Here is a 24041-nt window from a genome sequence, read left to right as displayed (position 1 = left end):
TTTCAAACTGGTTTATGTGCACTGAACATCTGTTCTGTTACAGGTTTAAACCAGTTTCTGATCACTTAAACCGGTTTATGCGTAATGTCTGTCCCTAGCCTTAAAGTTTAATTAGCCCTGAGAGCCTCAGAATAAGCTTTCTTGTTGGTTTTTGAGAAAAAATTCAAAATATGCTCTTATTTATTTGCTGTGTGCTATTAATCCTATGAGAAAGGACACACAGGTTTGAAGGGACATGTTTCAAAAACATCTTGTCGTCTTTGATGTAATTTATAGTATTTGTGAATATAGTTTCTGTCTATACCAACAAATATGATTTTTTCTTTAAAGAATAATGACAGAATTTTGACTGTTAATGTTTCTACCAAGTATGAAGGGAGAAACATGGGTGAAGATAATGTAAATAAGTTGCATTTCCCTGTTACATTTTGTTTTTAGCTTGGAATCCTTTATTGTTGCTATCAATAATAATATACTGTTTCCTTTAAAGAATATGTATGATTTCATATGGTCTGTTAAATAAACCAGCAGCAGGTTTTAGTATATAGGATGATCTGACCAGTTATTTTGTTTTATTTGACGAGCAACAATGAAAGCTCTTGTTAGTAATCTGCTTCTTAAATGTGGTTTGTTTTTTTTTTTTTTTTTTTTTGCTATTTATTCTGGAGAAAGGTAACTGTTTTCATTCAAGCAGAAACTATATTGTGAATCATTTGTCATCAGGAAATTAATCCTTTACCCATACATACTCAAAATGAAGATCCTTTTGTGCACTTATTTTGTTACCTTAAAAATGTAAATATAATACATTGGTAAAATAGGCAGAGCTGTTCAGATGATTCCATATTTTGTATGCATCTTTTTTAGCAAAGAGGGGAAGGAGGATAAAGTTGCCTTTAGGTCTCCATGACGACCTTGCTGTTGGCCTGTTGCCTGCAGTCTGGCCTGTTCACAAAACACCATGCCCTGATGAATTATTTAGCTCTCCTGGAGAAAAATATAGCAACAGGCTCCATGTGAATAACTGAGGAGAGCAGTAAGGTGACATCAGTAGCTTACTGATGTGATCTGGGGTTCTCAGTTAGAAGGCTGATCAGCTTGCTTTGCTTTTATTGAGAGATTGCTATTTGTCTTTATCAGTGTTAATCGCCTGATTTTTCTGTAAGAGTGAATAGAATACAGCATAATATTCATTCTGTGGCCTGCCAGTCTCCTTTTGTTGATAGTCCTATAATTATCTTGGAACAGTTTCAATGATTTTATCATTTTTATGATGAGTTTCCATTGGCAATAATTGTACAAAATGATGAAGGCAGAATTTTGCGGGTCATACACAACATAGGGAGGTCCTGAAACTAGTTATTGTGTACATCACACTGTGTGTGCATGCATGCACATGACATTTTTTTTTAAAGTATTATAATGCTATGTTAAATTGAAATTGGTAGGAGTGGAAGTAACCTTCCCCAGTAACTGACCTACATTTTATTTGTGTACTGTTGCTTATATATAAAAGATGATTATTTCTGGGAATACCTGCTCAAACCAGTAATAGAGTGGGGAGAGAGGAGGCAATCTACTCATTTAACAATGCTTTTTTAATGTTTGAGACTGAGTCTAAAATATCCTATATCCTGATCATGTAAAGAGGTACACATGTGCATAATGTTTTGCAGTATGAGGTTATAATAATCTCCAATAGATTAAAACCCCCGGCCATGCTAGGAGAATTGATGGTTTACTTCCTAAGAGAAAACAGAAAACTTTTTGCAGCTACTGAACCAATATTTGTTTCCATTACACTAAATGATCAGAAGTCAGGATTCTTTCTCTGTTCTCTTTATTTTGCAATCATATAATGACAGGGCTCAGTATATTTACTTTATCCTTTCACTCAACCTCTGCCTTCCCCTTGGGTGTGTTTATAAAAGAAGGATTATAAATTAGATGTTTGGGAGACATGGGAAGAATCAGCACACTGTAGGGATCACAGTGGGTTGAGCCCAGTTGTTTGGCTCAGTTTGTTTTTATTCCTTGTTTTATTAATGTTACTCCTGATCATTTTGGATTGGTTTCTGTTGTGTTAATCCACTGTTTCTTTAAGGAAAAATCTAGTGGATTCAGGGTAAGGGATAATTATATATAAAATAAGATTTAATTTTAAAACCAGGGTGAACACAAAAATTGAGATTAGGAAACTAAAGTAGAATGGTGCAGTTTGTGTACTTGTATAGGATTATGAGGACATTGTGGGATAGTTCACATGACTGGAATAGATGGGTATAGATTGTTCAGGAAAGATAGGAATAAAAAGGAGAATGTGCTGTCCTATATATATGAAGATGTACATGGTTTGGAGGTACAGTATAAAATGAAAGGTAGGCCTGTTGAAAGCCTCTGGGTAAAAGTCAGAGAGGAGAGAAGTAGGAGGATGTCATAATGAGCATCTGTTATAGGCCTCCATACCAAGAGGAGGAAGTGGAGGAGGCCTTCTTTAAACAAGTGATATGGAAGCTTCTAAATTGCAGGATTTGGTTCTCATGGGAGACTTTAATTATTGGGACATCTGCTGGGAGGAAAACACAGCAGTGCACAAGCAGGCCAGCAAGTGCCTGGAGTTTACTAGGGATAATTTTGATTCAGATGGCAGACAGGTCAGTGAAGAGGGAAGCTCTTCTTGACTTTCTGCTCACAGACAGGGAGGAATTGATTGAAGGTGGAAGGTAACTTGGGTGACAGTTAGAGGTATACTGATACATTGATTCAATATCGTATTGGCACCGATATAAAGAAAATTGACCATATCAGAAATTGGCCTGATGTGTCCGATTAATTTGGCTGATAAATGCCTGTGCGTGTGTGCAGCCACAGTGCAGCATGTAGGTGGCGAGGAGGATAGCCTGGCAGCGTGAAGAGCTGCATGCAGCTGGTAAGTCTGTTGTGGATAGGAGGGAAGGGTGTGGGGAGAAGATCAAGGCCCCCGCAGTGAGGGAGGCAGGGCAGGGCACAGGACAGAGCTGTGGCTCATCTGTGGGGTACGGGGTGGGGGGGAAGCTCCTGCTGTTGTGTACACCCTGGGAGGGCATGGGGGGCATGTGCCCCCAGGTCTGCGTGGGGCGGGGCAGCGTGAGCTGGAGGCTCACTTTCTTTTATGTCCTCTGGTCCTCTGGGTCACTTGTGAAGAGGTGGAGGATTTGCTTGGATGCTAAGATGAAGTTTACTTTATAAAATACTGTTGTAGCCACGTCTCCATTTAAACGCATCAATTTAAGTTTAGGCTACCGTTTAAATGGCAAATAGTTGGCTTTTTACTATATTTAAAACCAATAAAAATAAATCCATGTGTTTTCTAGAATTTGTCAAAAACAGTTCCTTGTTTATAGAAAAAAGGAATATATCATTTTCCCCTGAAATTCTGTTGCACTATTGAGAAGCTGAAAATGAAAATGACTGTCAACACTAATGAATCTGAATTACTATTTTTTTTTATATTTATGAATGCACTCATTCACTGTTCCCCAAAATAAATAAAATAATGGAAGAAAGGCAAAAAACTAAGTTAAATTTTTAATTTTTTCTCATCCTTAAAAATTTAACTAATTTTTTAATAATGTAATGGATGAGTTTCTATAGCATATACTTGTACAATTGATACTATTTCTTTAAAATTCCTGGAGAGTTTCATCAGTCATTAAGGTGATTTTCCTGCCAGTTGACAACAGACATTTGAGGTTGTCTTGCCAAGTGCCTCCATTCAAACTGCATGAGCTCAAACTGTATCTTAGACTTAACCCCTTTTTATAATTCATCAAAAACAACTCTGATGCAAGATGCACATTTCTTCTCGCACAAAGGTTTGGACTGTTATATTGCTGCTGAAAATATTTTAGATTTTAAAATAAGTTTTTGCTTTTGGTGAATCAGCATTACTGTCAAGTAGAAGAGAGTGAGTAATGTCCCCAGGTGCAATCGTGGCTCTAGTGAAGTCGGTGGGAATTTTGCCACTGATTCTAAAGTTTTGCTCTGCAGGTCTAAGCAGATCTCTTTAGTAGGAATTTATGAGACTTGACTAAAATAATTCTATGACTATGGTGAAATTATTTCTAAATGACTTAGACGTACATATTTGGAAGTCAGATAGCATCAAATTTTGACAAATAACTGTAAATGCTGTCATATTAATAACTAAATGTGATTTGGAGGCTGTATAAATAGATAATTTGGTATTGAATTAGAGTATTTGCACTTGTTTTTCCTTTTTCTCTGTTGGCTTGTTACTTAAAAAATGTTTGGAAGAAAAACAAAGAGTAGCAATACAAAGAAAGATGTGAGGTTTGCACATCTTTAGTTTTCAGTTAAAGTTTAATGAAGAATTTCTTTAAGATATATTGACTTCTCTTCTTGCATCAAACCCAGCATTTATTTTTTTTTTGGCCTATTGTAGATTTAACATGGGGGAGTGGGGTGTTAATTACAGCCTGCAGGCCAGCTCCGCACCGCCAAGGGATTGTATCCTATTTGTCATGGGTCCCTTGGCTCTGTTTGGTCCAGGTATGGCAGCGGGGGGCAGCCTGGGCCATGTCACGTGTATCCAGTCCTGCTGCCCCTGGGACATGGCGCATGGGAGGGGATGGTGCAACAGCTGAACTTGGCTTCCTGGCCCCCATGGCAGTGGCTTGCTCTGCCCAGCTGCTGCTGCCAGTCTGCCCCACACCTACCACTGGAGGCACCAGATGGAGTGGGCAGGAAGGTGGGTGGGTGGGGTCTCCATGGAGACCAGCCCAGGACATACACAGGCAAGGTGTGAACAGGCAGATGGGGCCAGGACTGAGACAGCAGAGTGGCAACAGTGTGGAGCTGGGCCCCAGAGCAGAGCCGCAATTTGTTCCCTGCATGCCCCTGCCTGCAGAACTAGTGCCCGTCACAGAGATATGCAGGAGGCAGATTGTGGCTCTGCCCCAGGCCCTGGCCCCACAGTATCACCATCCTGCAATCCCAGCCCTAGCCTTGGCCCTGCCTGCCTGTCTCATTCCCAGATACCACTTCCTACCCACCTGTGACATCATCCCATCCACCTGGTCCTGGACCAGTCTCTAGGGAGGCCCTGCCTGCCCACTCTGGCCAGCACTGCTGGCAGTGGGTTTGGGGTGAATGGGCCTGGAGCCAGATAAGATCAATTGCCATCCCCTTACCTCCCTTGTAGCACCAGGCAGGGTCAGCACTCTCTATTCGCCCTGCAATAGCTCACAGATTCTCCTTAAGTGGTCCCCCAATCCAAATAATTGCCCAACCCTATTTTAACACATGCTTGCCTCTTTGAGATTACTTTATCTTCTTGAGTAGTTTTAGTACAATTTCATTTCTAGATGCTAGCAAAAACAACAACAACAAACACCTCCTCCCAATCATCTAATTGTATAGAACATTGCTTGGTGGATGTTTTCTCATTACATATACATTTTCGAAAACTAAAAGCATTTCATTAGATTAGTATTTAAAAACCCTTCTGAAGCTTACTTGAGTGGGCTAAACTCTGTGAACAATTATCCTTGCCACTTGCACCATTGCAACCCCGATAATCATTTTAACCCATTGGCTTCTGCAAGATTTGCTGGTGTTGTTAAATTTGCAAGTGTACTGAAAGATAATATTCTAATTAACAAACTGTAGGATGTCATAGCTTTGCTGCAGTAGAAGACTGTGATCCATAAATTAAAGGCATCAAATGTAGTCACTTTAGTTTTAGGCAATTAAAAACAAAGTTATTTAAGAAATGCATTGCATATTAGTTAACCCAGCCTTTCAAAGCACAGTACCATTGGGATGTGGGAGAAGACATACCAGTTGTAAACCATGACTGAGAATGGCACTTGAACTCTTGTTTTTAGGTGCAGTGGACTGAATCTCCTTCATATACTGATTAACTTAATCCTCTTCTGGAATTTTCCATCAGATTGAGTTAAATATTTGCATAAATTGAACTTGAGAAAGGGAAACATGGAATTACTTTCATATCTTTTTTAAGCTTCTGTAAAATTGTAGGATTATTCCCAGAGGAGAATGAGTACTCAAGGCAAGTGATGCTGCCTAGAACTATTTGGTGATTGGTGTAGCAATAAAAATTAAGTTTAAAACTTTTTATTTGGAGTGAAAAATAAAACTTAGGAAGTGTTCTGCTCTGCTAGTGAACAATTCAGCATGCAGTTGTGCCAACCTAGCTCTAAAATTATTGTGGCGATGCTTTTTATATTCTTATGTGCTAGGGTTATTGTCATTCATTTAAAATATTTTATTAGCAGTTTTCTAAACGCAAGCATTACATTTGAACTAATGACTATAATTCTTTAAACTAAAGATACAGTCAGTTTAGATTGACTGTAAATATATAGATGCTTAAAAATTTAAGATAGTTTGGTTTGAAGCTATTTAAAACTATGTTGGGAATAGAAATATTAAGAAGTCTTACTCAGCAAACTGTAATCTGTTGGCCCTGTTGGTAGCCTGTGGAGCACTTCAAGATGGTCCGTTTTTGGCTATCCTTAGTTTTGGTGGCTAGATGGCATTCATCTGTACAGCTATACATGTTTTTATCTCTTTTATTTTCCCACATAGATGTTTAGCTATCAGTCAGCAAGTTATAAGTTTTGAATCTTTGAATAGCAAAAAACTAAATTAATGAAATTATAACCAATGGTGATAGATGCAGGTTGTTTCAGCCTTCACATACTACTTAGTAAGATCCTTTTAAAACTATTCTTGTAGGACTTACCTTCTCCATTGGCTAGTATACACCACAGAATTCTCTCTCATTAACTGTATTGGTGTAGTTAAAATGGTTATGAAAAACCTTTGTATAAATAAAAAGATATCAGTGATATTGGTATTTAGGTGCTCTATAGTGGTGTAACAAGTATTAAAGTGCTCGTACCTCGAAGCAGAGTGTTGCACATGGAGGCAGCGTGGCTTGCGGCAGTGGAGGTTTGTCCCTTGCAGGGCACTATAGGGAGCAGTGAAGTTTGTCCCTCCAGGACACCAGACTAAGGGCAAATGCAAATTTGTCCCAGTGGAGACATCATAAAAGAGGGAAGTCCCAGTAAGAGGCTGGCAAACTAAAGTGATCCCTCAGCAAGCCCATGAAAAACCCCAGCCTCCTGGTTGGCTGGGATGGATCCTTTAAGAGAGAAGGTGTGTGCGTGGGCCAGAGGGGAAAGGGAGACTTGCAGTGGCAAATCCACCCCTTAGGGCAGCTGGAGCTTGTGAGGGGACCTCCGGGGGACCCGGGTGTGCACGGCCCTGAAGATCCCAGCTGGGACTTCAGGACGTGACAGGCTGATGCCTGCAGGGACCATCCACCAGGAACCCATAAGCCTTGTGTGGGGTGAAAGGGAAGGTGAGACCACAGGGAGATAGTCCGGGTCACCTTTGGTGTCTGTGAGAGGTCGGGTTGGCCTGAGGGGAAGGCGGGTATTGGGTGTCATGCAGGAAAGCTGTGTGGTAGGGGAAACCCTAAGAGGGGGAGCAGAGGGTTATAGGAGGCCAAGAAGGGTTGGGAAGCACCGTAGTTTTTTTGTGTTGCTTTGTTTTGTGTTTGCCTTTGAGTTAAGATTGGTACCAGGACAGCACTGTTTAAGGGTATCGGAAGCCAGAGGCAGCTACCAGATGAACCAGCTGCTTCCTGCAAACCCAGCTGAAGACCAGGTTGTGTGTGCTGAGCCCAGCGGACCCCGAGCTGCACTCCCTGCTGACCGCTGAAGAGATTGTAAATGGCATTTTATTGTCACCCTAAGAACCATGGTATTAAGTCATCCGTGTATTTGAAGTGCTGTGTTACCAATGTGAAGTATAGTTCCTAGTAGTCCAGTTAGTGAATGTTGGGTTGTTTATTGTTGATGGTTAACTGGCATTAATAGCTTAGCTCTGCATTTGCCTTTTGAATAGTGTCTTGCACTGGAGGAAGGGGACTTGGGGTACTCTGCTGCTGGGCTACTACTGTTCGTTTGGTGGACTAGGAGAAAGATGGGAGGGCATTAGCACCCCAGGGATCCAAAATTGGCAGTAGGCTGCTCCTAGCATGGTGGGCCAGAGTTATATTGGTATCATAATTTCCTTAGAGGGGAAGAAATAAGCTATTTCTATCACATGCCATTTTATAATGCTTCAACTATGTTCATATTTGTGGTTGTGTCAGGATAGCTGTTTTGATTTATAAAGAATTATTTCCTGAGTATAGAAACTTTGGTTAGATTGGGCCAGATTGGGCCTTAGTGTGAGTAACTGTTAGCTTAGGGGTCTCCTTTGAGGGGGAAAAAGTGTGGATAAAAAAATATGCTGCAAAACATCTCAAACCTGTGGACTTGTGTGAGAAGAAGCACTATCCATGTACAGCTGTGCAGAATTGTAGTGCAGAATTGAACATTGGTTACATGGTACATACCCTTTGTGATTTCATATGAGAATTCTTCTACTGCATTTAACTAGGAGAAAAAAAGATAATTTGGAGCTATTCTTCAATACAAAGGATTTTTTTTCAGTTGCTTATAATGATGATGATCTATAATTAATTTATGTACTTAGTTCTTCAAAGAGTTATGGGCATATAGAAGGAAGCATGTTTTTTTAAAGAGCCTCAACTCAAGTTCCAGTTGTGCGGGTACCTGATCTTGTACCCTGTTCTATCACAGCCTGTGTGCAGTTGATGGTGCCTGATACTTGTGTACACAGGTGATAGCACTTGCAAGTGCTAAGCTCATATATCCAGAGTTATTTCACTTTCAGCCTTCTATCAACTGGGAACTTATGTGTGAGCTCAGGAGTGGAGAAGGGCAGCTTTAAGTAGATTGGTTCTCTGACAGACGCTCTAATTAAAATGGCTCACCATCACTTGTGTTAAGCTTCCTCGTGTTTTAAAATGGCTGTGAAGGCATTATAACAAAAGCTCATTTGATCAGCTTCAGTTAAAGCACCCTTGCAGCCATTTCAAAATGTGAGGTGGGGGGCTTAATATACCTGATAGCGAGGTGATTCATTTGAATTCTAATTAGAACATGGAGCGGACTCAATTAATTAGAACATGAATGAGCATGTCCTTAGGCAGCCTTAATGTTCAAGGAGCTGTAGGAGGATTTTTCTTCTCCTCTCACATTGTTGAGGGATAGGTTTCAGTTAAGGGAGCATTTTGGCTGTAGAAGAAAGAGGCCAATTTGATATTTCTACAATTGTTGCTATTTGGTATTTGAATCCCAAAGTTTAGTAATCAATGTTTGTCCAATGGTGGATTTTAGTATTCCTAGATCCAACCTTGGCCGTTATAACAGACCATTGTTGTTTTCATCTAATTTTGGCAGGATTTAATTAATTGATTGATTGATTAATTAATTTCTAAGGGGATTTAAATGAATTCTGCAAATTCTGCAAAACCAGTTTGACTCAATTCTCTAAGCTATTATACCTTAAGCTATTATACCTTGATTCAGTAAACAGTTAATAGAAAATCCTATTCTACTTTACATACCTGAATAGCATGTATTCAGCCATGTAAATATAGTTTTTGAAGATCATGCATCATTTCAGATTCTGTTTAACCCTGACCCCACAGATCCCTTTCCTGGCTCCACAGGAAGCAAGCTTCAAGAGGAAGACTGGAGAAAGGCCGGGATAATGTCCTGCCTGTGGCTTAACATTGTTGGGAAGCAGGAGATGCAGCTTCAAATCTCTCTGGGTGAGGGGGAGCTAGAATCTGTCTCCTGCTTGCTGGGCAAATGCCCTATTCACTGCGCTATTCAACTAAAACATAGTCAAACTCTACTTTTTGCTCTTCCTTCCCACATCCCTCTGTTTTTGGTGACTAAAATTTGAGGACTTATACAGCCTTAAGTACATACTTGGATGATCAAGAGCACAGCCCTACTACACGTGTTCAGTGAGTACATGCATGGTTGTGTCTCGAGAGCTGAATTACAAATTGTGCATAAATACAGAAAACTTCAGCTACGTATGTGCTATTTAGGGAAATAGTGTGTAGCCCTTAGTTTCTGTGGGACTTCATCATAAGCTTAAAGTTAAGGAAATGTGTAAGGCCCATTTATTTATGCCATCAAAACTGTTTACCCTGGTTTTCTATCTATGGCCAGGTACAGACATTATACTTTTACTGGTATAAGTGAGCAGAAACCAGTCTCTACACCTAACAGAAGTTTAGTCACACAAAACTGATCTATACCCATAACAGAACAGAAGTTCAGCACACATAGACTGGTTTAAAAATGGCAGCACCTGATCTAAGATTTGCTCCCCTCCCCACCAAAGGGTAATATGTGTTTTGTTCACTACCCATCTAAACTATGCTACTTACAGAAAAAAACAAGCCAAATTCTGCTTTGGACTTTTTGGATGTCTGTACCTAGCCTATATGCCTTAATTATAAAATATCTGTTTCTTTGTTGATTCCACAGACACAGGCTGATAAGTTTAAATATTCATAAGCATTGACTTTTCAGAATTATTTTATTAAATAACAATCTAATTACCTAGGGGTTGTCAGCTAGGGGGATGTGTACCCCTTGGGGTATTTTGAAAGGTCCCAGGAGGTACACAGAGGTTGGGTGGAGACGGAGTGCCGCCACCCTGTGCCACTGCCTCACAGGAGCAGGGCTGGGGCAGGGCGAGAGCAGGGTCACGCAGAGGCCGTGCTGCTGCCACTTTGCCGCTCATCACCACCCTCTCTGTGTCTGGCCGCTAGCCACCTCCCCCCCACCCTGCTCCACGTCTGGCCACTTGCCACCCCCTTCTCCCCTGGGGGTGCACTTACTAAAAAGGGGGCTGCTGTGGGTACATTTATTTAAAAAGGTTGAAAACCCCTGCTAACCTGTTAGATTGAAGCTGAACATCCGCTCCTATTAGGATTCAGAAATCAGAACAAGGCTGACAGTTCAGAGATGAGACATACTCTATATACATAAAATGGCTTCTTCTTGTATAATAAAAGGCTGACTTATAGGTTTGGTTCAGCCTCATTGAGTGGTAATTTTAATTACTACCTTTTATTTAAGATAGCTGTTAGAATCAATACAGTGCATTTGCCTGCCAAAAAACAAAGACAAATGCAAAGCTTTTCAGGAATTCAACCATTCTGTCTGAGGGCTTTGGTTAGGTATCCTTGTAGGCAGAGAAGTGTGTGGAAGAGAGAAAGCCCAAGTGGGGAAGGAGTAAGAAGAGACTGAAGGAAGCATTAGCATTGCTTGAATGGCGGCATAGGTGGTTCGCTGACGAAGAAGCCTCAAGAATAGTCTTTTCTAACCTGTGAGTAAGGAAAATGCCTGGCTGTTGCTTCCTCCTGCATTGAAGATACGGGGATTTTTGTGTTCATAGAACTGAGTAGAGAAGTATATCAAAAATACCTGACTTCAGTATCAATTTCTTCTCTGAATGGGAAAAACTTGCAAGACCCTGAATTTTGCCTGGGCCCATGTGTTAGAAAGAGTGCTGCTGAGTCAGGAGTGTTTACAGTGCTACAGCCTAGCCGGTTGTTCCCCAGTTTGTTTGTGTATGTGGTTATTCTGTCCCAAATGCAGGACTTTACATTTTGTCCTTATAGACTTTCATCTGATTGATTGCAGACCATTTCTCCAGTCTATCCAGGTCATTCCAGATCCTAGCCTTATCCTTAAGAGTATCAGCAGATCTCCCAACCCAACAGGCCAGGTCCGCAGATGGATTCCACTCTGCCCCACAGGAGGCTGCCTCCAACCATCATCATTTGTTGCTTCCTCTTGGTGACAGAGGTCTCTATCCTTGGCCTCTTCTGCCACTGGAGCGGGCTCTGCATCCACTGCATGGGTTTCATTCCTGTTCTCCAGCTGGACAGCTGCAGGCCTGGAAGAGGAGTGCCATGTGTTGCCAGAAGTGACAAGCTGCCAGCTTCCTACATACCTGAGTCTTCTGTGTCTTCCAATGCCTTTTTTGGTTCTCCCTCTTCTATGATGCTGTAGGCCTCAGGCTCAGGAGCATTGACACACATATCTACCTGCTCTTTCAGCCTCCCATACCTGATTCTTGAGAAAATCCACCAGGAGGCACATCACTGCAGGCACTTCTCCATCTGGCTGTTCCAGAGAGAGACATGCAGGTCACAGCCTCTGCAAAGCAAGACCAGAATTTGGGTACAAGCCTCAGTGTTCATTGGTTGCACCTGGTTAGAGCCCACACAAGTATAGGCAGAGGAAGGGCTGCCAGTGGTACAGACTTTGGCTTTGCAGCATTTTCCAGCCAGCATGTTGATTCTCCTGTCAACTCCATTTTCCTCTTCCGCTGCTACATCCTGGGAAAAGCCCACTTGGATGTAGAACTGGACTAACTGGAAAACTTAAGTAAGGCTAGACACTTAGAACAGATTTTATTGTGTTTTTAACCTAGAGAGGCCCAGGAGGAGAATCATATAGGTCTAGCTCAAATAAAGTGACCCTCCCCCCTCTCATCCCTTTGAGGGAAAAGCTCATTGGGAGAATTATTTGACTGGTAGTTCAATACCAGCCCTCAAACAAATGGCTAGCAAAATGGACACCAAAGGGAGTTTTTTACCACCTAACTAGCTCTGATGGTGCTGCAGATATGTGGTTTAGAGTCAGCTATCAATCTTACCTGGGTAGGATGTAACTAAGAGCTAGAAGAAAATGGAATGAGGGAACCCTTCTGAACTGTAGAGATTAGGAAAAGTGACACATTTTGTTTGTAAAATAAGGGAAATTGGCAATGATACAAAAATGTAAGGGAAACCATTCAGCTAAATGCTAGCATTGTGAAAAAACTGATTGCAAAACAAACTAATAAATATAAGGTGACCTTCATAAGAACCTGCTGAAATCCTCTCTTGCAGTCTGGGAATTGGGGGTACACTGAACAAACAAAATGTGAGAGAATACTGCCAGTTCTGGGCAGTTAAGTAACAATATTGAGAGTTTAGCCATTCATTGATGTCTAGGATCTGGGCTGTAAAATGTCTAGAAATATTGGACAGTGGTTCAAACATAAAAGCTCTTAGATCAGAAATATTCTTAACAAGGGGATCCAAAACTGAACAAAATAATTGTTCTCACATGCAGATAGTGACTTGGGCATGGTGCATCCTTCCAAAAATTGAGAAAACTGGCTTTGAAAACTGTACCTTTGGAACTTGTGCAAGGACTCTGGATAGCTAGTTATCAGTTTGGATTTTATTGTAGCTAATAATTTTGTAATCAAAAGCCAGGGAATGTGGTTTGCAAATTCACTCTATGAAAAGTGCCTTTAAAGATTCAGCTCAGGAAAAACGTATGATTTATAGACAGCTGTTTTGCAGTGAACAAGTCATCCTGTCTCTGGAGGCAGAAACCTTTTAACAGCTACCTGCTGTGGTAGCTTTTCAGAAAAAAAAAGATAAGGCTGAAACCTTTTTTGAGACCCATGTCTTGGGGGAATCTTAACTGCTAAAGCTCTTGTAAATCTGATCCCTATTCATTTGTGGGATGTCAGAAAAGGAGCCATAGTTGCAAAATGTGAATTGGTGGATTGGGCAAATACTGATATAAAGGAAAACTACAAGGCAAAAGGGCATGGAGGTCACCTGGGAGAGTTTCTCCTGGATGTATTCCAGTGTAGTGCCGTTTACCTAAATGAGGAACACCAAATAATCTAAGGCTAGGTACAGACATTGAAAAAGCCTGAGGTGGAACCAGTCTAAGTTTCGTGGTTTTCTGTAAGTGGTGTAGTTTAGATTGGTAGTGAAGAACATACATTTGCTCTTTGGTGTGGGGAACAAATCTTATACTGAGTTCCACTATTTTTAAACCTGTGTGTGTGTGTGTTGAATTTTTGTTCTGTTATGGGTATAGATCAGTTTTGTGTACCAAACTTCTTTTAAAGGTATAGACCAGTTTCTGATCACTTATACCAGTAAAAGTGTAATGTCTGTACCTGTCCTAAGAGACTTTCTGCCCAGGAATCTGGAGCTTTCTTCCATTCCAACAAAGACAGAAGTTATGCTGTGCTGCTGGTATAGCATAAGATTGATAGTGGGGAATTCCAAGCAACTAAATAGCTACTTCATCATTTATTAGGAGTGAGGTAAGAGGCATTGCAAGCCACCAAGCAAAGCCTGTCAGAAAGTTGCAGTTTGGCTTGTAGCCAGTGCTTGGGCCTCGTGTGTAGTTCTGGTTAAGAAAATGGTTGTCAGTACCAAAACTGTATGTGGACTGTAGAAAATGAAATGATTCCACTTTAAAGGATTCTTATCTGTTATTGTGTGTACTCTGGATGCCACTGCAGGTTTATTGTGGTTTTCCAGTCTATTGATAGGTGTAAGTGGATTGAAAGTATGGGGTAAATGCGTTTTACAGCAAGAGAAAGCCTGTGGTAATTTAAAATAATGGCTTTTGGCTTCTACAATCCACCCGCCACATCTAGGAAGTTTGTGGAAGGAGTGTTTACATAAGTTGCCTCTTTTGGCCTGTTTGCTACACCTAAATGATTCTCTGGTGCAAGCTAAAACTTAGATATAGGAACTGCTTCTGTTCCAAATGGTCTGTGGTAAACTGATGTGTGTCAATTCAAAATTGAGCCAAAACAGAGAATTTCCCAATGTCAAAAGGAAAAATGAAGCTGACTTGCCATATATTTATAGATGTGCACAGTTTTGTAGGACTCTAAATCCTATGCAAAAGGAACAGTTTGGGGTTTGCCAATATTACAAAATCACTGAATAGTTTGACAAAGAAAGGGAAAACTTCAGTTTAGCCAGCATTTGCAGCTCCACCATTTGGGCCGGGGACAGACATTGAAAAAGCTGGAGCCTGAATTGATTCAATATTTTCAGTTTAGCCTAGATTAAACCAGTTTGCAAGTGAGTAGACATTCAGGAAATGCAGGAACATGTCTGCAGTGGCTCAGGCCAGAAGCCGAGGGCACTAGACCATATCCTTGGCTGCAGGGAAGCTGTGCTGTGAGGGGTGTATACCCAGCCCCAGCAGTAGCCTCAAGTGAACTGGCTAGAGAAGGTGTTTAATTCTTCCCCCCTCTGTCCCACAGGCAGGGACCTGAGCCGGGGTCTGCCTGGTGCTCCCCACTTGGGATGGGGGGTGGCCAGATGCTAAGTGGCATGGCCCCCTGAGGGAAAGGGGGCAGGAAGGGGGTTTATTTTCCCCCTCTGCCCCTGGGAGACTGCAGCCAGGGTCTGCCAGCCCTGGCTATTGCCTTTGCTGATTGCTCCCTGTGTAGGGCAAGCAGCGGAATAAGCTCCCTCCATGCCCCCTCATCGGATGCTGGAAGGAAGGGGGAAATAACCTCCCTTCATGCCCCTGTCACCGAAGGGGCACATGACGGCTGGCCTCTGGCTGTGTCCCCACTCCTGCTGCTGGAGTGGTGAGTGGGGAGTGATCCCGATGGCAACAGCCCCCGTTTCCCAGAAGCGCAAGCCTTTTCCCAGCAGGGGTGCTGTGCTGCAGGTGGGAGTGGGGCAGGCAGAGCTGCTGCAGACTGCGAGGTGAGTAGCAGTGGCATTAGGGGGGATTTGTAGGGGTATGGCACCCCTCCAAGCCTCAGTGCCAATGCTTACCCTGTGCAGTCTGTGGCAGCTCTACCCTTCCTTCTCCCGCCCCTGCTCACAGCACAGCCCTCCCACCAGAAGATACTTCCACTACTGGGAAACCGTGACAGGGGCTGCTTCCCCCCTCATGGTCTCTGTCTCCTCACCTCTCCAGGGGAAGGGGCACAGCCAGAGGCTGGCCAGCATAGCCACTTAGGTGACGGGGGTACATGGGGATGTTTTTCCACCTCTCTCTGGCATCTGGCAAAGGGGTATGGAGGGGGCTTATTCTGCTCGCCCCGCTCAGGGGCCGATTGGCGGAGGCAGCAGTCAGGGGTGGCAGAGAAGAGGCCATTGTTACCTTCTGCTTTATTATTTCTAAGCTTAGACCAATGGGCAGGTGGACTCTCATTCTGTTTTGAAAATGTGGATTAGGGATCCATTTCAGAGGCTCAGTTCGGAGTTCGGTATAATGTGATTTGCTTATTTTGAAAATATCGTGTTTTCTGTCTATATGTGACTTTGGCTTGGTTTGCTAGGAAAGCACACTATGGGCGCATCTACACGTAATGCTGTGTTGCCATAGCAATGTGCTGTGGTGATGTAGTGCCAGTGGTCACAAATTGTGACTCCACAGCTACGTCCCTGTAGCAATGTACTCCCTTGTTATCGCATGTTGCTATGGAGACGCAGCAGCTAAAAATAACTGTGTGCAGTGTGTATGGCACAGTACAGGCTATTATTGCGCTGTCCTTTAGCGCTTCTAAAAGGAAGTACTAAATTATGGCGCAGTAACAAAGGAGGTGCTGTAGGGAGATGTGTAGACATGCTCTATAAAATGTGTTATGAAAAGATCATGTTTAGTCCCTTTAAAGTTAGTAGTAGCTGAAGGAATAAAGAAAATGTGTTACTGTTCTTTTATTAATGGTAACTTATAAAGCACTTATATTTTATGAAGAACTCTAGGAAACAATTAGTTAATGCAGTGCGTGCCTTAACACTAATAGATGATTGTGTGTACCTCGTGGCTTCACCAATATGTGTATACTACATCATATTTTACAACCACTGGAATGAAATGTTCCACTACACATTTATCTACAGGTTAGTTTAGGAAAATAGCATGGCCAATTAGAACAGAATGAGGATTCCTTGATTACATCATACTGCTAACCAGCCATAGCATTCAGTTGTTGGAAGATGGTTTTGATGTTGAAAAATGAAGGTTTTTTTTCAGTTCTATTTTTAGAAGGAATGGTGAGAAATGCACAAAAAGATTATAGCCACTCAAATATTTAAAAAAAAATCTATAAGTCATTAGGATGGTTGTGCAACAGACACGAGTGTTGTGAGTGCTGTAGTAAGTTCAGGTAAATTGGTGTAGCGGTGCCCAGACCATCCAGCCACATGGGCCAGGTGATTGGCACAGAGTCAGTCTATAGGCCTGATTAATGCTGCTACTGTTTACCTGCCACCAAATTTCTGGACCTATGGGCCAGATGACATGGCTTCTGAAGCTGTAGGCTGAGCATAATTGGCTTATGGTGGGTGATTCAAGCAAAATGGATTTTGCTTGAAATCACCATACAGTATTTTTAATTATTTATGATTTTGATCTGAATGAGAGAGAGACATTTTTCTTTCTTTAGATTTTTTTTATGGTTGCACTACTTAATCTTCTGTAGAATTCCCAAGGAAGGGAAAAGAGAAACTCTTTCATTTGGATCCTACAGCAGGGATTTGAAAGCACGCTGTGACTATCTATGACAAGCCAGAAAAGCCCACTTTTTTCACTATATAGAATTTCTGTGAGGTTTTATTTTGGAAGTAAAAAAAAAAGAGTCTGGAATGAATGCGGCTGCTGCTTTGGCAATCCCTCATGGTCAAAGATGGGTGCACAGTTTAGTTTGCATTAGTGAGGGAATAATAAAGTGAGTGCTGTCAGTAAATTTGGCATTTCATGAATGTAGCAGTGGTGTCAAGGGATATGACAGAAAAGGCTTTTGTTATATGAGATGATATCACTTTTGGATGAACATATGTAACTGGAAGAGCTTTTGGCCTTTGAGTACTCTTTATCAGGTCACTTCTGTTTCCTAGGTGACCCAGTGAAGGGCACTTGAAGCTTCAAAACTCTGTTGCTTGTCTCTTCTAACTACAAAAATTCATCCAAAAAAAAGGATACATCTCACTTCACAAATCTTGCTTCTCTTGTAAATGCTTAATACAGTGCAGCCTGTAATGACATGATCACATGCTGGTTTCCAAAACAGAGTAAAATATATAGGTTTTTTTTCCTTTGCAAGTTCAGATATTCATATGTAATATATAGGGGTGCACTGGTACAGATTTTTTGGGCTGATACTGATGGGCGATTATTGACCAGCCATATTGCCTGATACCAGTCTGATTGCCAATATGCAGCCTGGCTGGTAAGTCTGTTGAGAGGGAAGGGGCATTGTGGGGCAGATCGAGTCCCCTGCGGTGAGTGAAGGAGTGGAGCTGGGGCTGGAGCAGGTGCTCCACAGCTGGGGCAGGGCAGGGTGGACTGTTGTGGTGCTGGGAGTACGGTCTACGAGGGGGCTATACCCACCCCAAAATTCACTGTAGCCCCCCTCCCAATGCCGCCCCCACCCTACCTGGCCTGAGCGCAGCCCCAGCTCACCCTCTGTGCCAGGAAGAAGTTAGTTCAGCTTCTGGCCCTGAGGATGCAGCGGGCAGCCCACCCTCATCCTGCCCACAGACCTGGGGGCACATGCCCCCTATGTCTCCTTGTTATGTATATCTTCTGTCCCCAGCTCAGAAGGTAGCTTTTTGGCATGAGTGTAAACCAGACCTTACACATTATGTTTCTGGAGCTGTAGAAAGACACTTCAACCACTTTGTCATCACGCCTTAACAGTCTGTAGTAGTGGCTGTATAGTAGAACTTAAAAACAAACAAGGGAAGGTCTTTGACTGTATCACAAGCCACAGGATTTTTTTTATATATATTTGTAAATTATTTATGATGTTGGCCATCTGAATCTTCTGGGTTATAAATTCTGTGATATTTTGAATACCTATCTGATATATTTTAGAAATTAATTTGTTGTGCACTTCAGCTGCCCACATATTTTGGTCTTGTACCACTTCTTTGTGTTATGTATGAGGCAGCCTTGTGGTGCAACATCTTCTGTTTGTCAATGCAGTATGTCTCTGACTGAGATATTGGTCACTACTGAAGGACGGTCTGCAAAGTTTAGTCTCAGAGGTTACATTAGGTTCCTTCTTTGGAAATTATTTCCAGAAATGGAGATGTATTTCACTCCATTTCCACTGGAAATTGAATGAGTGGGTTCAGTATTTTAATCATGCTATGTAGAGATAGCATATTCTGTTTTTGTTGGTAACAGGGATATTTTGTATGCTAGTTAGGTCTATGGTCTGTATACGAAGAATAACACGCATACAAACACACTAATAATCCATCCAGCTGCTTATGAACAAGTCAGAGCTTTATGTTTGTGTAGGGGGAGATGTGATATAAAATGTTTAGACTTGTCAATCAAAGAAGACAAAGGTTTAAAAATATTTTTATGGCAAAAATATGTCAGTTATGTGTATTGGCTTAGGGTTAGATCCTGTAAATACTTAATTCCAATCATAGGGCTAAGATAAAAAATCTGCTTCTGTTCCATGCACAATTTGCAGGGATAGTTGAGCTCATGAAATTTTAGGTCATGTCTTGAATAGTTGACATTTTGACAGCTGGAAAAAAATCTCAGTGAGAGAGAGAAACTGATGAAAAGAACAAAGCAGAATTAAATGCATGTATTCATTAATTCTTCCTGAAAAGAAAATTTTGTAAAAATTAATGAAGCTACTCCAGGAAATCAAACGGCATTTTGAAATCTTTTCCCTTATTTTAAAGAAAGGTTAATGGACAAAAGCATGTGACTTCATTCTGCAGTTCCTATGCAGTCCTTAATCAGGCAAAGCTTCCATTTTTCCCATGTGCAAAGCATATCCTGTTATTTTACTGCAAAAGAATTGACAATAGTCAATTGATCTACGCTCATTTTAAAAAAGAAAAAATTACTTTGTTAAAATGTGTTGTTCATTACTTAACATATCCATTCAGACTTTGTAATTGTTTTACCCGTGTTCAAATCTGAATTGCAAGCAGTTTGATAAATGAATTGAAAGACTGTCTAGAGTCACCATGGCTCCTGTTTCTGTATCTCTGAAAAAAAAAATCTATAAGCAATTTTATCTGAACTTCCAGGGGGAGGAGGTTCAGTTTTGCTAAGACCTCATTGGCCTCAGTATGGGCCTGAGCTTTTCCCCAGCTCTCTTTTGGTTCCCTGTTCATATCATTCTTCTCCATGACAGTGGTCTATGAATGCAGGAGGGTTTCTCAGGCATGTACAAAGCTTTGCTGATTCTCTTCCGCTTCATGACTTCCCCAGCCCTCTCCTTATAGAGCTCCTCCTCATCTTCCTTCATCCTCTGTGGTCCTCACACAATGTACATTTGAAAATCTTGAGTTGCTGTATTTTGCTTGGTGTTCAGCGTGGGTTCACTTTTCAGCTGCCCCTGCCTCCTACTGGACTGTTACTGATGAATGACCTTCTCAGTCACACCCAGAAAAACGCATTGCACATAATTTGTGGTGCTTCCCACCCAGGTTAAGGATGTGAGGTAGAGCCCAGGTTTCACTTTCCTGTTGGCTGGTATCTGCCTTTGTGCAGGGATGACTCAGGTTACATCACTCTAGGGCTCCTAATCCTCAAGGATCTCCCTGTGTTTCGACTGTGCATTAATAGAACATGCATGTTCTCCCATAATTCACTGGGAACGAATTGTGGAGCAGTTCAGTTTTCTGCAGCATCAAGGTCCGTAGGGTATCTTGGTGTGTGTTAGTAGGGGGTCTGAGGTAAATGCAGCACCACTAGCATACAGGCTAATGGCATACTGTGTTGCATTAATAAGAATGTTGCCAGTAAATCTAGGGAAGTGATTTTTCCCTGTGTGGCACTGATGAGGCCACATCTGGAGTACCATGTCCAGTTTTGGGTCCCCCCAATACAGCAAGGCCATGTACAAATTGGAGAAAGTCTAGCAGAGGGCACTGAAAATGATTAGCGCTGGAGCACATGACCATTGAGAGAAGCTGAGGGAATGGGCTTCTTTAGTCTGGAGAAGAGAAGACTGAGAGGGATTGAATAGCAGCCTTTAACTACATGTAGGGTGGTTTCAAAGAGGATGGAGCTAGACCGTTCTCAGTGGTGGCAGGGGACAAAACAAGGAACATGGTCTTTTTTGCAGCAAGGGAAATTTAGGGTAGATATTAGGAAAAACTCTCTCACTAGGAAGGTAGTAAAGCACTGGAGAACAGGTTACCCAGAGAGATTGTGCAATCTCCATCCTTGGAGTCTTTTAAGACCTGGCTAGACAACACCTTGGGTAGAATGATCTAGTTGGGGATGGTCCTGCTTTGAGCAGGAGGTTGGACTAGATGACCTCCTGGTCCCTTCCAACCCTAATTTTCTATGATTTTTCTATGATTCTAATTTTCTAAAGGGAAAGCTAGCAGTGAATACAGTCATAAATCCCTATTTTTTCTTAAGCAATACTAAACATAGGGTCATACTAGGATACACTCAAGCAACGGACAGAAATTACACACCAACTGGTATAAGGATCAGAAACTAATCTAAACCTGTAACAGAACAGAAGTTCAATATGCATAAACTGGTATCAAAATGTCCAAACCCAGTTTAAGAAAGACCAGAAGGGATCAGATTTAATTGGTTTAGGTTACTGGTCTATCAAACTTCTGTCATAGATTCCCTCCCAAGTCAAGTTACTTCACAGTTCCTTGGCATCCCAGGATGCTTCTCAACATCCCACTAACCGCACCCCCCCAGAAGGTGGGCAGGCTAGCTTCTGTTAGTGCTTCTCATCCAGCCCCGCTCCACAGCTGTCACAGAGCGGAGGCAGCAGAGTCTCTGCTCCCTACCCTCCATCCTTCCTGCACCTGTCAGCCCTGTGGGGCAGAGCCCCCCTATTGCAGCCCCAGCCCAACTGTTCAGTTCTATCCCCTGCAAGTCTCTGACCCACAGCGGCAATGGGGCAGAGGAGTTCTCGTTGCTGTTTCCCTCCCTACCCCAGCTGGCCATCACCCAGGTGGGGGGAGCCTCATGCTTCATGGGGGTTTCCTCACCCTGGCCTGGGAAACCCTTTGAGGGCTGGGGCTCCTCCAGTGTACGGAGATGCCTGGTTGGGGGGGGGCGGCAGCACCAGGATGAGGGGAACCCTCCTCCCCCACAGGAGGACAGGAAAGGGTTGGAGGCACATGCTGGGCAGCCCATTAGGATGTGTCCAGCTCGGCTGGGCTCAGCAAGGACTAGCAGGCTGTTATGTGTGCTCCACCGCCCCCTGCCTTCTGGTCTGGGCCACTGCAGGCATCTGTCTGCCTTTTCCAGCTGAAGAGTAAACCTGAATTATGTTCATTATCAGTTCAATCTATGCAGTTTAGAGAAACCTGCAAAGATTGGATCAATTCTGCCTCAGGCTTTTTGACTGTATGTACTTAGCCTTAGAATTCTTCTGTTGTAACCAGTGTAGGTACTCTGGTTTTATGCTACAGCTGGGTTTAAAACCTAGCCCAGTGAGCTGATGATCAGTTTGGAGAAGAGCATTTTAATACCTATCCTGTTTAGTTGCGTTGGATCCTTTATTGACAATAGAAGGAAATTGTATAGTTAATGGAAGAAAGATCGCAGTAAATCCAAGTCCTTATTAGATTAAACCTTGACAACCTTCTGGTTAAAGTGTGTGTGTGTGTGTGTAATTAGATAGGTTTTGTGGGTCTTGCTTTTCATGTCTAAATGTGATTATTTTAGGCCGGGTTCCTTGCAATGGAACAATGGAACTTCCGTTTTTCATTTTGGTTTCGTGATTCACAGAGGATTTGAGAATTAGGATCCCTTTTTGTCCAGTCAAAGGAGACCATTGATTTTTGTAGGTTTACACAGAAAGAGTTCTGAAAAGAATCCTCCCGCACTGACTTACTGTCATTTTAGATGTAAAGGGTGTTTACAAAGAGGATAGAGCTAGACTTCTCAGTGGTGGCAGATGGCAGAACAAAGATCAATGGTTTCAAGTTGCAGCAAGGGAAGTTTAGTTCATTTAATAGGGAGAACTTTCTTACTAGGAAGGTAGTAAAGGACTGGATCAGCTTAGCTAGAGAAGTTGTAGATCTCCATACTTGGAGGTTTTTAAGACCTGGCTAGATAAAGCCTTGGCTGGGGTGACCTAGTTAGGGATGGTCCTTCCTTGAGCAGGGGATTGGACTAGATGACCTCCTAAGGTCCCTTCCAACCCTAATAGTCTATGATTCTCTGAGTCTGTGAAATATTGTCTGAGCGGAGGGACTTGCTGAGCGACTGAAGAGGGTTGGGGCCAAAGATAACCTGAGAAAAAACAGTACGAAGTCTGACTTTTTGGTATTCTGGGCAATCCATTTTACTCCTACTATTCTGGTCTTATTTCATACAAACATTTGGTGGAAATGTTGGACAACCCGATCCAAATGGTGTTCTCATTTATCAGAAAAGGACAGAGAACACGTGACATTCCAAACAAACCCTTAAAATGTTCGGTTAGGTTTAGTAAGATATAGATCTTGTATTGCAGGAGCATCAAGTATATAACCTTGGTAAGTTGTCTGATCCATGAGGCTTCTTAAGGTCTGGATGATCCACCTCTGGATCTGGCCTGTGGGGCTTGTTGCCATGGTTACCAGAGCTACTGTGGCAATGTGGGCCAGCATCCAAGGAGTTAGTGCTGCTTCCCAACTCTCCCTTTGCCCCCTCCCCCCAATTTTCTATTTTGTCGTTATTCAGCAACAGGAAAGGAGGTGGGATAAATGTCAAGCCCCTCAGCTCAGATCTGAAGGTGGATTGTGTGGACCAAAAGAAGCCCCAGAGGCCCGACGACCCACTCCCTGTTTATAGTCTGTCCCTTGGCTGCTGTCAGGGAATATGCTCATTTGAGTTTGTTATGGAGTTTCATAGAGGCAGAGGACAGATTTCATTGATTCAGTATTGTTCAGCCCTTGGACAACTCTGTCAGTAATTGCTGATATCACCATCTTTTTATGTTAGCCATTAATAAAGTCATATATGCAAGTCCTTGTTGCACGTTCTGTTTTGAAGTTTACTGATTTATTGAGACACTGAACAGGAATTCAGATGTTTGGCTTTGTTTCATTTGGTTGGTACCTTATCTGGTGGCTAACTGAACTAGAGACATGGATGAAGGTCAATTTTTTCTCACTGGGTTCTCCCAGTAGTGGCTATCATTTGCAACACTTCCACTAAAATTACTGGTAATGTGCATTTTGCGGGAAGAATGGTGGGGTACAATTGAACCACTGAAGGGTTATTTTGGAAAACGAAATCTCTTCATTGCATTTTGTGGCCTGGGCGTGATTATCTTCA

General features: G+C 42.3%; 1 protein-coding gene across 1 annotated transcript in view; it reads left to right on the top strand.

Annotated features, from left to right (window-relative positions):
- Positions 1-24041, top strand: part of MMP16 (matrix metallopeptidase 16) — a 287844-nt gene that overhangs the window by 40682 nt on the left and 223121 nt on the right. The window lies entirely within an intron of this gene.

Source organism: Crocodylus porosus, unplaced genomic scaffold (genome assembly GCF_001723895.1).
Source record: "Crocodylus porosus isolate Cpor-Errol unplaced genomic scaffold, CroPor_comp1, whole genome shotgun sequence".
Classification (NCBI taxonomy): domain Eukaryota; kingdom Metazoa; phylum Chordata; order Crocodylia; family Crocodylidae; genus Crocodylus; species Crocodylus porosus.
The sequence above is the reverse complement of the archived record's forward strand: the minus strand, read 5'-3'. Positions and strand labels throughout refer to the sequence as shown.